Raw genomic sequence first — 15749 nt, 5'->3', positions numbered from 1 at the left:
GAGGTCTAGTTTGATACAAGTTTTCCATCATGTCCGGAAGTATAAGTGCAAATGGAAATGAACCACCAAATACAGCTAAAGGAACCACTAGAATTAAAAAAAAAAAAATTTAATAGTAGACTTTCTACGAATCAAACAACTTTGCCCAGAGGACAAAGCCCAGATAAATTACATTTACTTGGATAGGGAGGATTTTCAGCATTAAACACAATAATTTGCCACATGATTTCATCAAGTTCTGTTTTCGACAGATACCCAATTATAAAATGAAATCCAAAGAAGGCTACAGTTCTCCCGCGAATATGACCCAGTGGGCTAGGAAGCAAGAGATGTTGGTTCTTCTGGATCCAGTGCCCCGACCTGTATGACCTTGGGCTAGACCTTGGCTCCCTGGGGACATCACAGCACACTCACAGAGGTACCGTGGGGTACTCTCACTTCCAACAGGGACACGGTGATACTTGTCATCCTGTGACACCACACAGACTACCAGCCTCACATGGTTCACCGTTTCACAGCAGATTAGCATCATTATCTGTGTGAAGCTGGATTTTGAGCAGCTTCTGTGATAAAAAGTGAGCACCACGCAAAAATCAACGCAGAACGGGACGGGAGGGTGGCAGCCCAATCTGATTCCGGCGGCAGGAACATGTGCCTCTAGTAAGGACTTGCGATCATCTGCCAATGTAATTACAATATCGCTTTCTTCCTTCAGCTTACAAGTATTATTTTTTCCAAATGGCTACCGATTTGTTAGTGCATAAAAATGCTTGAAGTTGGAGCTACTCCCACAGAACTACTAGGCCCTGTGACACGACGAGTGAGAGGTGGAGGGCACCGTGCACGCAGCAGGTGTAGGCCCTCATCTGCCTGAGCATCACTGTTCTCACCTGCAAGACACAGGAGTTGCATTAAGTTTTCTCGTTATTCTAACATTTGAGGAATCTGTGGCTCTGTGCGGCTGCAAGTGGTTCTTCCGTGGTAGAGAGAACGTGGTATGCTAATTAGGTCACTTCTTTCAGGGGCGCAAAGAAGAAACGCTGATTCCCAACTTGTCTCTGAAGGAGGAGCGCCTCAGTCTCCAAAGGGAAAAGAGGAACCCAGAGACACGTTCGCGAATGCCTCAAGCAGATAAGAACCACGATTTTTAAGTCAGTTCAGACCCCCACGACTGACATGGGATGGCTCTAGCCCAGGGTAAAAACACTGCGTTCACTCCAGAATCTTCTCTGCCTTTAGACCAGGGGCTGTTAACCTGGGGTCGAAGGACCCCATCCATGCACAGAATTCAGAATGCCCGCTGAACCTGAACAGAAAAATCTTCACCTTTATTTTTATTAACTTGCAGCTGAAATTTAGCATTTTCTTTCAGTTATGAATGTAGTCGGCAAACCACAGGGGTATCAGCATTTCCTGTGGTGTTGTCACCCATTGAAATAATCGGTATTTTCATCTCATACTACGGTTTTATTCTCACAGCCACTTTGACATTGCAATGGTTTTCAAAACTGCCACAGACTTTATTACTTAGTGCATTATGGAGGGAAATTATTACTATCTCGGGAAATATTTTTAAAACATTTTGATATTTGCATTTCAAAATATGAGTTGTTTCCTTGATAATCTTACATCGTAGTTTTAATTTTTTTTCTTTTTTAAAATTTTTATTGTTATGTTAATCACCATACATTACATCATTAGTTTTTCATGTAGTGTTCCATGATTCATTGTTTGTGCATAACACCCAGTGCTCCATGCAGAATGTGCCCTCCTCAATACCCATCACCAGGCTAACCCATCCTCCCACCCCTCTCCGCTCTAGAACCCTCAGTTTGTTTTTCAGAGTCCATCGTCTCTCATGGTTCGTCTCCCCCTCTGATTCCCCCCCTTCATTCTTCCCCTCCTGCTATCTTCTTCTTCTTTTTTTTTTTCCTTAACATATATTGCATTATTTGTTTCAGAGGTACAGATCTGAGATTCAACAGTCTTGCACAATTCACAGCGCTTACCAGAGCACCGTAGTTTTAATTTTTTATTGTGAAGAACTCAGAACATACATGAAAGTAGACTGAATGATACGTAGAATCCCACACATCCACCATCCAACTCTACCCCCAAATCCTTTTCAATGCTGCATTATCTCGTAACTCCGAGACACGATATAGGTTGTTTACCCTGTGGAGTTTCCAACAGGCTAGGATATGGTCGCATCCCTATGGTGTAGTTCATCAGGTCTCTCTTTCCTCTGTGTTTCTTGTAAACTGAAAATTGGGTCTCGAGACTTGATGCCGTAGGTTTTAGGGGCGGAAGAAGGGGCGAGATTACTTTTGGTTCTCTCTGTTAGCAACCACTGATCTTCAGTGTTTTGATCCATTAGTTAATTAGGGGTTACGAAATGGTTTAATTCTATCATTTCTTACAATGTATTATCTGTAATATTTCCACAAGGAAAACATATCTTCATCAGCTGTTTGGTTGCCCAGGGGTAGAGTTAGTATAGAAAGTCAGAAGACACATTCTTGATTCTTTCCCTTTGTATCTATCAATTTTCCAAATAATGACTTGGTTCCTCTCATGCGTCCCATTTTATACATTTAGAAGCATTACCCTGAGAAGGGGTTCGTGGGCTTCACCAGCCTGTCAATGGGGTGATGTCCCAAAGCAGTTAAGAGCCCCTCCTCTGGACCAACTGAAGAGATACAGAGGCCCGCTCTCTCTCCTGCAGAGGGCTTGCAGAGGCCCGCTCTCTCTCCTGCAGAGGGCTTGCAGAGGCCCGCTCTCTCTCCTGCAGAGGGCTTGCAGAGGCCCGCTCTCTCTCCTGCAGAGGGCTTGCAGAGGCCCGCTCTCTCTCCTGCAGAGGGCTTGCAGAGGCCCGCTCTCTCTCCTGCAGAGGGCTTGCAGAGGCCCGCTCTCTCTCTCCTGCAGAGGGCTTGCAGAGGCCCGCTCTCTCTCCTGCAGAGGGCTTGCAGAGGCCCGCTCTCTCTCTCCTGCAGAGGGCTTGCAGAGGCCCGCTCTCTCTCCTGCAGAGGGCTTGCAGAGGCCCGCTCTCTCTCTCCTGCAGAGGGCTTGCAGAGGCCCGCTCTCTCTCCTGCAGAGGGCTTGCAGAGGCCCGCTCTCTCTCCTGCAGAGGGCTTGCAGAGGCCCGCTCTCTCTCTCCTGCAGAGGGCTTGCAGAGGCCCGCTCTCTCTCCTGCAGAGGGCTTGCAGAGGCCCGCTCTCTCTCTCCTGCAGAGGGCTTGCAGAGGCCCGCTCTCTCTCCTGCAGAGGGCTTGCAGAGGCCCGCTCTCTCTCCTGCAGAGGGCTTGCAGAGGCCCGCTCTCTCTCCTGCAGAGGGCTTGCAGAGGCCCGCTCTCTCTCCTGCAGAGGGCTTGCAGAGGCCCGCTCTCTCTCCTGCAGAGGGCTTGCAGAGGCCCGCTCTCTCTCTCCTGCAGAGGGCTTGCAGAGGCCCGCTCTCTCTCCTGCAGAGGGCTTGCAGAGGCCCGCTCTCTCTCCTGCAGAGGGCTTGCAGAGGCCCGCTCTCTCTCCTGCAGAGGGCTTGCAGAGGCCCGCTCTCTCTCCTGCAGAGGGCTTGCAGAGGCCCGCTCTCTCTCCTGCAGAGGGCTTGCAGAGGCCCGCTCTCTCTCCTGCAGAGGGCTTGCAGAGGCCCGCTCTCTCTCCTGCAGAGGGCTTGCAGAGGCCCGCTCTCTCTCCTGCAGAGGGCTTGCAGAGGCCCGCTCTCTCTCCTGCAGAGGGCTTGCAATCGTAGCAACTGCCCGTTTCCTCAGGGCCCGCCGCACTTCATCTTCATCTCACGCACTGCGGGGCTGGTGAAACCCCCCTCACGGTGCGCTGTGCTGGATGCGTTTTGTACCCCTCACGGTGGGAGGTGTGGTGCAGAAAGAGCACTGAGAATGGTCTGATCGAAACACAGACCATGCTACTTACTAGCTGTGCAAACCAAGGCAAGTTCTCAACCTCTCTGAGCTTTGGTCTCTTCAAATGGCAAAAGTGACGTCTGACTTGAAGAATTGTTTTGAGAACTAAAGAGGGGAACATTCCTGAGACAGTGAGACATTATGGGTCCTCAACAAATATTTGTTAGAGCTGGTTCTTCTTCCCACACAGCGGAGGACGTGTTAATTGGATCTTTGGTACTGGTCATGGCAGGAGAACACTGCTGACCGTCCTGGGGGACCGTGATTTGCGGCCCCCCATCTCGGCACATACCAGCCGCTCCAGCTCCCCCCTCCCCGCTCCCCTCCATCCCACCCAGCTTCCTGTCCCCCTTCTCCATTCCCCCTTCCGCTCACTCCTCCCCTCTTCTCTCTCTGGGTCTTTCACTCTTGCCCTCTGACTGTGTGTCTCTCTCTCTTTCTCTCTCTCAGCTTCCTTCCAACTTCCCTCTTCCCGAAGGTGCAGGATGGCTCTGCTAGAGACCGAAATGCGCTTTATAGTGCGCCGTGTTCTGCCCACAACACAGCACATCTTATCTCTCCCCTGGGCCTTCGCCGGGCTTCCCCCTTAAAGACCTTGCAAGCAAGTTGGCATCTCACCCACCTGGGGCTTGAAATGGCCAAATCCTGCTCTAACCCTCAAGCCAATGGAAAGGATCAGTGCTGTGTTTCACCCCATCCTTACAAGCTCATGGTACATTTCCGTTTGGTTAATTTGAAAAATCAGCTGGGTCCTGGGCCCCCCTCAGGATTCCTTTCTTGCACCCCCCAACCCTGGTCAGATCTTCTTCCATTTCTGAGCTCTGCCACCTCAAGCAGTTTCACCCGCCATACATTTTCTTCCTCTTTCAGGTGAATTGGCTGCTTCTTCTAAAGCAGAGGCACCTGTCAGGATGGTGCCTATATTCACATCCTATGTGAGCAATGTCAATGTCTCATCAATGTCTCTCACCAGTGACTCATCAATGACTCATTAATGACTCATCAATATCTCATCAATGACTCATCAATATCTCATCAATGTTTCTCACCAGTTTCATCAAAGTCTCATACTAATGACTCCATCAATGTTTCATTGATGTTGCTCATCAATGTCATTTATAAATGTCTCTCACTGATGTCTCATCCATGTCTCTCACCAATGTCTCATCAGTGACTCATCAATGATTTATCAATGACTCAGTAATGCCTCATCAATGACTCATTAATGACTATCAGTATCTCATCAATGTCTCATCAATGACTTCTATCAATGTCCCATTGATGTGTAATCCATGTCTTGTCCAGGTCTCTCATTGATGTCTCTCCTCACCCCTCAGAGGTCCCATTGACGGTAGCATCGTGGGCCGTTAGGAACATTTCAGTCTTGCGGGTATAAGTTTGGATGTTGGCTTTCCTGCATATTAGCTGGGTTCCCCTGAGCTTCAGTTTTCTTATTGTAACACGGGCATTAAAAGCCTCTGCCTGAGCTTTGTTGTGTCTAGTACACAGGTGTATTTACAAATGAGAGTCAATAAGCATTAGCAGCTTTCCCTCCCTGCCACTTTCCCTATCCACGGGGAAGGCTCTTCCTACCGTGTCCTAGGGTCCAGGTCCTCCTGGCTCCACGGTTATTCTCAAACGTTGCTCATCTACTCTGCTTCCAGCCGGGAAGTGCACCAGTCTCCTTTATGTAAACACACCGACGCCTCCTCCCCTCGCGGTGGAGCCATCTGGGACGCGAGCCCTCCGCTCTCCTGTCTTCTCCTCACCTTACTGCAGTGTGTGCTCTGCTCCACCATTCCACCTTGGGCTTACAGGAAACAGTGACTTCCTAGTGTCCCACAAACGTGGAACATTTGGGTGACTTTCACCCACTTGGTTTTCCGGTCTTGCAGATGTCTGGGAGCTCTTCCTTCTTGACTTTCTTGACCTGACCCCTTTCTTCTCCATGCACTGCTTCATCTCCTCTGTGGAAGACCATGTTGCCCAGATGACATCTTCATCCCTCGTTCCTTTTCTTGGGACATTGTCCCCTTTCTCATCAACTGTATATTTTCGACTGCTGCTTCTGACTCTGACATCGTGTGACTCCACCCAGGCTGTACTCAATATACCCAAAAGGACTCAACATTCGTCAGTGTTTCTTGTTGCCTATGGAATGAAGATTACTCTTTTAGTGAGTGTCATTCAAGGCTCCTTCTGATGGTTCCTGCCCTTGTTTCCAGCCTTATTTTCTGCTGTTCCCTCAAATGTACTCCAAAACCCTGATATCTTGGCAGACAGTCCTCTGCCCTTGTTCACATAGAGAATTCTTACTCAGGCTGTAAGATTCAATCCATGACCTCCCTTCTGAGATAAGCAAGGCCTTCCTGGCGGGCATGGAGCACGGAACAGGGGTAGCAAAGCTCCGTGAGTTTTCTCAGGTTTTGTCTCTGCACAGAATTCTCTAGCCAACAGCTCTGTCACCGGGCCTGGGATATGAATCCTGGCGCACGCCACTGTGGCCGAGACAACCGAGCGCGTCATCCTCACTGTGGGCCGCGGTGTCGGGGGGCTGCCACCTGGCTCCATGCTCTGGCTCCTCGCTGCCCTCCCTACTGAGGCCCGCACACTTCTGGAGCTTTCCCTCAGTCTGGGAGGGCATTTGCCTGACCCCCATTCCCGGCCTCACTCGAAAAGTTCCAGGCCGTAGGAAATAAGCTGCGATCTGAGCTCCTCTGTGACCTCACCCATGGTAAGCAAAGCGAAACAGGATCATTTCACAGAATTAAAGACCAGGAAGAGCTTCTGATTTAGGAAGAACAATTTTTAAAATGGATTTGTATGCATAACATCCACTGCGGTCGGTGATAGTGAGTCAGTGACTAATAAAAATGTCATTTCCTGTGATTTTTATAAATTACAGTAAATATGCCAGTAATCATCCACATTAGCTGCTCAAATGCAGGCAGCCATCTGGAGTGGAGGCCAGGGGACCTCATTGAAGCCTCAAGAGGTAGACCCCACAGGTGCAAATTGACACCCAGGAAAACAGTAGTTAATATGTTCTAGAATTTGGAGAAAGAGAGAATGTTAAAATAAATGTATGTCAAGCAGACAAATTTGGACTTCTCCAGGAGGATCTGTCACGTCAAACAGGAAATAGCTGTAAATTACTTGTAATAGTAAAAATCTTGTCATTTATAACCTTTAAAGCAATGGGCTCATTTAACACATCAACTCATAGATCATAATCTAGGACAGTCAGCCTGGGTATTTATTTCACTTTTAATGTGTAGAAGCCAGAGCAAACCATGCGTGATCCGCAAGACCCCACAGCATGCCATCAGCATTTGGAACCATAGAATGAGCCAGAGAGATAACTGCCTCAGGCCCAGGGTGGTGAATATGTCAGATATGAAAACCCTTTCTGCTCCTAAAAAGAAAATTAAGACGTGATTGGAAATGTCATGCCTTGGGTAGGCTCATAATGAATAATTCCAAATAAATCCCACCATTATTCTGTTTATTTGTTTTACTTAGAAGCTATTTGAAGTCATTGGAGCTGAAAGTATGTTTCAACATGCCAAGTGTATTTACTGTATCTTGTAATCATCTTGCTAACCAGTTCACAGGCAAACAATAATTGGAGTTCTGTGTTTGTTTCAGATACCTCAATGTATACTGCCCACAGAGAAGCAATCCGGCTCGGAGACATTTTTAAAGGGGCTGAGATGCCTTCGCTGAAATGCTCCAGGAAGACGAGCGCACAAAGCCATCTTCTGCGATATTTGAAGACTCAACGGGAACAAGGTATCTATGCTTAATGAAGTTTGCATGCACTGAATAAATATGCGATGTTAGCTGATACGGGGGGAGGAAGGTTCTGGGAAGACAGCATAGGAACACCAAACTAACCACTCACTTAATAGTGAGAAAAAGCCCCCCTAAATGGGAGTCAAGTATCTGGCATCACAGGCTACGAGGAGGGGAAAGGTGGTCTCCAGAAGGACAGTAACTCAGAGTTATGCTGTATCCTGCTTCCTTTGACCTTCTCTCTGGCGACCCTCTCCCCTCCATGTTTTCTCCCCCAGCCAGATCCGTCAGTGCTTAACTCGGCCGGGCGCGAGTGCAAACCCACGAGAGTGTGGGCGCGAGTGCAAACCCACGAGAGTGTGGGCGCGTGTGCAAACCCACGAGTGTGTGGGCGTGAGTGCACACACACAAACGCGCGCGCACCCGTGCACACTTTCACGCACGCGTGCGACACACGTACGTGCTACACAGCCAGGGAGGACGTGGCAGGAGGCACATTGAGAATCCGTGGTCTGTTGGCTGGGTGGCTTTGCCCCATTTTGCTTTTCCACGTTCTTCCAAGGTACGCTTCCAGTGGGGTAAAAATTTGCCTCTGCCCGAATATATGAACACCAGCTACTTAAACACACACACACACACTAAATTTAATCTTAGAAAGAAGTTAAAATTTAAAAATTCATTTCCACTGGTAAGTAGTTTAACTGGTTCCTTTAAAAATAATTGTTGCTGTCCTTCTGAACTGAATCCTATTTTCACAGTAGTGGCTAGTTTCCACAGATTGGCGGTTGTCGGTGACCGGGAAGAGGGGTTTGAGGATGAGACAGCGTCTATAGGTAGAGTTTGGGCACTATTCAGAGCACATAGGTAAAAATCCTGTATCTCTGGGAGAAGAGCTGACTCTAGGAACCAAATCATCCAAAGCAACACCTCCCCCCACGTCTGGATCACCAAAACCAAACCAAACCATATACACCAAGCCTAAATCATTCACTTCACTGTGGCTGACACCAAACATACATATGTGTGAAGTAACACACTGATTTTGGGGGAATGTACATGCATCAGATAAATTAAAGAATTGGGTCTTTTGTAGCCTAGGCAATTTCTAGAAACACCAGCAACCTATATCTTTAGCCTCAATTGTTAGATTATTACTGATGAAAGAATATTTTTCTTTTTTGGGGGGGGTGAATTGAATGGATAATTGTCTCAATTCTACATTTTTAAATTACATAAAACTACAGAGTGTGCATTGCATGTGTTGACTACATATTACTTTAACACATCTGTTAATTTTTAACAAAGTTAATTTCTACAGAATAGCAGGTAATTGTGGGCAGAATGTTACAAACTCATCATTTGACTATTCCCTCGGTTCGAAGACACACATTTTAGTGTTATCGTCTCTGGAACCTGCCCACATCGTTAGCACAAGTGCTTGTGTGTGGTATTAACCTGTAGATAATTTATTGTCCATGTGGTTTAGGGTGAGGAGAAATTGTGTGTCAAAGGTCACCTCTTCTTCCCGGATACTTCGTTACGTAGGAATTATAAATTATGTCCCCAAACTTCAGCATGGCTATTTTTATTCTCAAAAGTCTTGTATTTATTATTCACACTGGATTGCCATGGGTATTGGACAGAGAACTCCTCTTGCCTTGTCCATCACCAACTGAAAAAGTTACAAATGAAAACTCTGGAAGACGCTCCAAGGATGAACTCCAAGGAGATCAGTTACCCAACTGGTACCAAATGTGATGATGAGTCCAAAAAAAAAAAAAAATCACCAAGTTAGGACCACTGAATGGGATTTAATTAATATTTTAAATTTCAAGATGAGCATGCAAATGTGCAGCAAAACACTGAGCTATATTTGTGCTTGTTTTCTGGAAACTTTACAAGGCAATTATTGTAATACAGAAAAATCTCTACCACTGACCCCTCAACCGTGCCACACGGTATTTCCAGCCTGAATTCTTTCCACGTCTCTTCTCAGAGCCAGAAGTCTTGGAGAAGATTGGGAGCCAATTTTAAACGTTAGGTCAGTTGGAGGTGGTGTGAGGACAGTAGAGAGAAGAGAAAGAACATGTTTAGATCTTCAAATTTTTAAATGATCAGGATTCCATACAGGGAAACAGACACGTTGGTGCGATGCTCCCACACCTGCTTCTTACCACACTTGCTGGCTGGTGGGGCGCAGGACACACGTGCGCACGTAGGGTGACTGTCTGGGCAAGGCCATCTCTTCTCCGGCAGAGGGCTGGTCCAATGGCTGAGGTCACCGCCGCCCCACTGTGAGCCCCTCTGCTCCTCACCTCGTCCGTGTTCTCATCGTCCTATATGCACCGTTTAAAGGGGAATTACCTATTACCTCAATTATCTGTCCCTTATCGACCGAGGTTACACTACAAGGATTTGCATTGAAAGGACACAAAGAAAGAGCAAGTCATGGCACATGGCCAAATAAAAGAGTAATGGTCTGGTGAATTTGGCCTAAATAATTTACTGCTATGGAAAAGTGGGAAAGTGGAAGGTGAACCCTTTGACCAATAAATCTCTCCTGCCCATGAAACCCTTATCTGGTCCCCTCCAACATATTCCACACGAGGAAGCCATCATCATTGGCTCTGGTTTGTTATTTGTAAACCTTGATCTTCTGCACTCGGTGTCCTAAATATGGATAATTAGCATCAGTTTATCACGCTTCTGCATATTTTCTCTTCTCTCCAAACATGCATGCTTCTATTGGCTGCCATTCTGCCACAGAAGATTATGGAGACAGATTGCAGAGAATGAATGTGCTAAACGAGATTAGGAAGGAATAGAAATAGCAACTTGGCCAATAAATTCCTCGTGAGAGCCTTATCATACAATTACACGTTGACTTGTTTCACACTCTCCCAGCCTCTTAATCCAACGCCCCCACCAAGAGTAAAATTTCACTAATTTCTGAATTACTGCATATCCCCCTGACTTGTTACTGAGAATGGTTGGAAGGAGAAACACTGCTGAAAACAACACATCAAACTTTACAATAAAAAAATTTAACTTAAAATGTCAAAATGGATTGTATGAATTTGGGGCGTTTAAAGCACGTTAGCCACCAGGAATGAGTGCACGGAGCCTTGGCATGGAGAGATGTTTAGCTTCTCTTTGAGCCCCCAGATTCTCCCATCGTGCCCATGGTGGGGCTCGGAGCTGTGTGAACAGGCCGTTACCTTGCTGTGAAGCAGAGCTGTCTGAAGGGCTTTAGGACAGCAAAGCCTTGGCTTCCTTTCCTCCTCTTACTGCTGATAACAATCCGGCCGAGGACTTGTGGGCCCATCCCTAGAACTCTTGGGGTACCGCCCCCTCCTTGCCCAGACTCGCACACACGACTAGGTGCATCAGTGGAATTCCTGCCCATTCCATGTCTCCGAAAACAGTGTGACCGGGGACGCTGCCCAGGGCCTCCAGAGAGCGGGCCCTCCTCTCCTTCCCTGCCCCCCGGGGGTTGACTATCAGTTAGGTATTTAAAGAGGCCCATTAAGCTTCTGCACGGGCCAGGGGACTCTTTCTAGGCAGAAGCAGCCGTCAGGCGAAGCCAGCCGGCCAGGGAGCTCCTCTGCAGGACTGGTGGTGCTCACTGGCGGGGATGGAAGCCCAGATCACACCCTCGCAGGGACGTGCTGCCGAAGTGGGGAGGCCTCCAGGTCAGTGGCTGACGAGATCCACGGCAAGTGTAAACGGCTTTTACACACAGATCATGATGTTGCCTTCCCTCTTCTCCTCCAAGTCACGTCTGCTAGGATTTACCGAAGAGAGGACCTTACCCACAACCCGGAGAAGCGACTCGACATTTCGGAAGGCCTGCTTCCAGGCTCTGAGCGCAGAGATGCACTCAGCGAACACGCACCGGGCACCTCCTACGTGCCAGGCCCCGTTCTAAGAAAGCCGGCCCCGCACACGTGACCGAGGGTGCTGCTCAGGCTTGACCTGATGAGTGTGCGTTTGCCTTTTGCGAGCTGGCGCATCTATCGGCTGTCAGGACTGCCCCTTTTTCAGAGACGGAGCCAGCCTGGACCGGGGGCGCCTCCAGCTACCTGGACAGGGAGAGCGAAGCAAGGCCTGCAAGGAAGGCCTCCAGAGCCAGCGCCATCAGCACGTGCCCAGGCCGTCTCCAGGGCTCCCACACCGGGCGCCGCAGGTCCTGAGCCGGCTGTCTAGGGAAACACAAACACAGCTCAGACGGCAGGAACTTCTGCCTTGCCTGGATCTTCCTCCTCCTGCTGAGTGGGGTGCCAGGACCCCGAGAAGGGGTAGGACTTTCCTGGGGGAAGGTCTGGAGGCCTTACGGTGGGCACACCAGAGGCTCTGAGCTGTGCCTTCATCTCAAGCAGGGCGCACGGCCCAGGCGGGGGCTCCCGGGGGGGGGGGGGGGGGCTCCCGGGGGGGGGGGGGCGGGCAGAGCTGGGAACCTCAGCGGAAAATGTGAAGTCAGATGCGGAGTTAGAGGAACTGCCTGCCCTCCCTGTGTCCTGTTTCCTGGGCTGGGGAGCTAAGCTGGGGGGAGGGCGGCGAGAAGGAGCCGTTTGCCATTAATCTGGGAACAAACGGCTAACCTCGGGGACTGGAATTTTCGCCTTTCTTTTCTCACTGTTGTCAGTGCGGGGAAGCGCGGAGCCCGCGCGGGGCGATTGTGAGGGGCTCTGCTGGAATTTGGCAGCGCGGAGGCTTGGAGAGCAGCCCCATGCTGGCTCCCATTCAGCAGGCCAGTTTTCCTCGAGCTTTGGAAGTTTCGCTCAGCCGTGCACTCAATGGCTTCACAAAGCTGATTACAAGCTTCAGCGCGTTCCTGAAGGAGCCAAAAGCGACGCAGGTGCAAACGAGCCGAGGGAGCCCCTTATCCCGGTGACAGAATGGGACAAGCTGGGAAAGGCTTGGACCACACAAATCCAAGCTCACCAGGCAGCAGAAAGCCTGCCTTGGGAACCGGGGGTCATTATCCGCCCTATTCAGCGGGGCCCAGGGACCCTGGGGGCCCGGAGGCCGGCCCGCGCGGGAGCGCCAGCCCGCCTGCGGCAGTGGGGTCCCCGTCGGGGCCTGCGGCTGGGCCGGCGCGCTGGGCGGAGGGCGGGTGCGTTTGCACGCACGGCGTCAGCAAAACCTGTACTCCGACGTGCCCGCGTCTACACCAGGACGGACACGGGGGAAAAAGCGCGCAGGAGGCAACCTTCTGTTCGTCCGCGTCCAGAGCGCACCGCCCCGTCTCTGCCCCAGCCTGGCGCTGCGGTCCCCGCCTCCCCCAGGCCACTGACACTCAGCTGCAAGGGTCACTCTGCGCCCTTTCTCTCCCAGCCCCACTTTCCCATCAGTCCTGCTGGCCACGGGGTCCCGCCGAGGGCGGCCACCGCAGTGCGGTGGGAGGGACAGTGCGGGGGAGGGGCAGGTCACAGGGTCGCCCCTTCCAAGAGCTCTCGGCTCGGCTGCGGAGGCCTTTGCAGCGAGTCTGATTCCGCGGCTGGGAGGAGGGCCCGGCCCCTCTGGCCCCTCTGGTCCCTCTGGGAGAACGAAGGACGTCCCCTGCTCGCGCGCAAGGACCAAGGGCGCGGGACGGCGGGGGGGGGAGGGGGGACGCGGGCCCAGGACGGGGTCGAGGCGGGCGAGCTGGCACGCGGGCGTCCCCCGGGGGCCGCCACCAGCCCGCGTCAGGTGCGGGGCAGTGAGTCCGGGCGAGCGCTGCACTAGCGTTCCTGAGTGGGGCCCGGGCCGGGGTCCGCCTGGTGCGCGCCCCCTCGCCCCGCGCCCTGCCCGCCGCGCGCTGGGCCTGGCTGCGCCCGGGGGTCCCCGCGGGCAGGGCCCGGGCAGGGCGCTCGCGCCGACGCTCTTTTGTCTGATAACTAATTTGAGTTAATACGATCTTTATGTAAAGCTAACAGCGGATAATTGTCTATTTTCTCGCCAACAATCTCCATCACAATCACTTATCTGGAAACCTGCGGCTGGATTAATCGTTATATTCCCGAGATGAGCGTCGCGGCAATCCGCAGCGAACGCCGGTGGGGACAGGGAAAGGCCTCCCCCGCGCCGGCGGGGCCGGGTGCGGGCCATCCCGGCTACTGCCCGCAGCTTGGCGTGCCCGGGGTTGGTGCCCACGGGCGGGCAGCAGAGCGCCTTCTGTGGGACTTGCTTTTACTCGGGTGGGTTGCAGGGAGGGGTGCAGGAGGCGGAGGGAGGGAGCGAGGGAGGAGGAGGAGGAGGAGGAGGAGGTCCCGCGGAGGTGCGAGGCGGGGCGCAGCCGGGGTCTAGGTGGGCCTGCCCCGGGCTCGGCGCCCCATGACGCGGCCTCCAGGGCCACGCGGGGAAGGAGTTGTCAGCGCCAGGATCAAGTCTTCTAATGTGGGAGAAAGCATGCCGCCATCCTTATTTTCTGCAGAGAAGATTCTCCCTCCCTTCATGTGGGTCGCTGGGCTTCATGTCCTGCCCCAGCCGCTGGTTTCCGCCTTAGGTCCCTCCTCCAGGATCCCCATATCTGTAGATTATTGGCAATATGTACACTCCCGTGATTGACATCCCCAAGGAGAGGACCTGGGGTGTGCAGGCACGTCCCAGGGCCTGCAGTGCCCGCCCTGCTCCTGTGCTGGGGTGAAATACCTCCGCAGATGGAGTGGAGGCCTCTGGGGGAAAGGCGCTTGCATGACAAAGATTTTGTCTTTGGAGCCCAAGTCAGAACATCAGTGTGTAATGAAATCTGGGTTGCGGATCTCTGTGCGTGCGGCTCGCTGTGTGCCCTGAAGTGTGAGCCTGGCTTGGGAAGCCGAGTGCCCTGTGTCTGGTGACTTGGAAGTGAACCCATTCTATTCAACTCAGATTTGCCAGCCAAGGGAGCGCCATTGCCACTTTCCAAAATGGTGTTTTTGGAAAAGAGAAACTCGGTCTCGATTTGTGATGGTTTTTGGCCTCATAGAAGGAAACTATTTGTTTTCCTTTTGGCAGACTCAGAATTCCAAGAGCAAAGGCATACACTGAAATAAAGTGCCATAAAATTATTGGAATTTTAAATAAAGGAGGACCCCAAATTACCCCCCAAAGAGGGCGTTGTAAAGTCCTGTTACAATCCGTAAGTCTTCAATTTTCCCCTCCAGCAACTTGATGAGGTCTCCTGAGGCAAACAAGTAAATCCACCCTCGAGCCGGGGAGCCCGGCCCCTACGAGTTTCCCAGGGCGGCTTTCTGTGGCGGCTTTCGGGAATCACCCCACGGCACCTCTCACCTGAATCTTGTCATGCCGCCATCTTGAAGTGCTCTGTGAACAATGCTGATCCCCGCGACAGACCCGCTGGGCAATCAGGCAGAACAGACTGCAGATGGAGTGGAGAGGCGAAGCGCCGGGAACACTGGCGCCCATTGTCTTGGGCATTTCAAAGCGCGGAGCAGCTGTGCAGACTTGTCGCCCTGGACCCTCGCTTGCCACACTAATGTCATCATTGCAAAACATCAGATTTTGAACACTATTCAATCCGAATTCATTAGCAGCCTTCTCGGCAAAGGTCTCTCTTCTCCGTGACAAGTTTCAAACTCCAGATCCCCTCCTGGCCAGAGGGGAAGGAGGGGGCTCGCAAGTGACAACCACTGATGATCCATAGTTTCCTCTTTCTGGTGAATTCGAAAACTCTAACACCGTCCTTGGGGTCCGGAGCTTGGATGTCTGACTCAAGTGACTCTGAGATTTCAGGGTTTTCGCATTTTCAAAGTGTTGTTTGCAAGTTTAAATCACTGAGAGCAGCCAGCGTAGCAGGTGGAGTGCGTCTAACAAAGACACAGTCTTCTGCTCTCGGGCTAGGGCAGTGAGTTCTTGAAGTTTTTTCTTTAGACTGAACTCGGAACAACACGTTAGAGCAGTTGTGCCCCAAACAAACAAGTTGGTAACGCAAGGCAAGCAGACCGCTCACCATCTTTGAGCGCCACCCAGCCACGCACCCCGGGCCGCAGGAACTGCCACTCCCCGTGGCTATGGCCACCGTGCGCCCCCACGCCCCCTTCCAGGGTGGCCTCATTTTTCC

General features: G+C 51.4%; 1 long non-coding RNA gene across 4 annotated transcripts in view; it reads left to right on the top strand.

Annotated features, from left to right (window-relative positions):
* The window catches only part of LOC118534215 (uncharacterized), a 207261-nt gene that overhangs the window by 179559 nt on the left and 11953 nt on the right, over window positions 1-15749 (top strand). For all 4 annotated transcript variants that reach the window (XR_004916545.2, XR_013446824.1, XR_013446823.1 and 1 more), the window contains exon 2: window positions 7562-7705. This is a non-coding gene — a long non-coding RNA (uncharacterized LOC118534215). The remainder of the gene's footprint in view (window positions 1-7561; window positions 7706-15749) is intronic.

Source organism: Halichoerus grypus, chromosome 4 (genome assembly GCF_964656455.1).
Source record: "Halichoerus grypus chromosome 4, mHalGry1.hap1.1, whole genome shotgun sequence".
NCBI classification, from domain to species: Eukaryota; Metazoa; Chordata; class Mammalia; order Carnivora; family Phocidae; genus Halichoerus; species Halichoerus grypus.
Note: the sequence above shows the minus strand (reverse complement) of the source record. Positions and strands in the feature narration are given on the sequence as shown.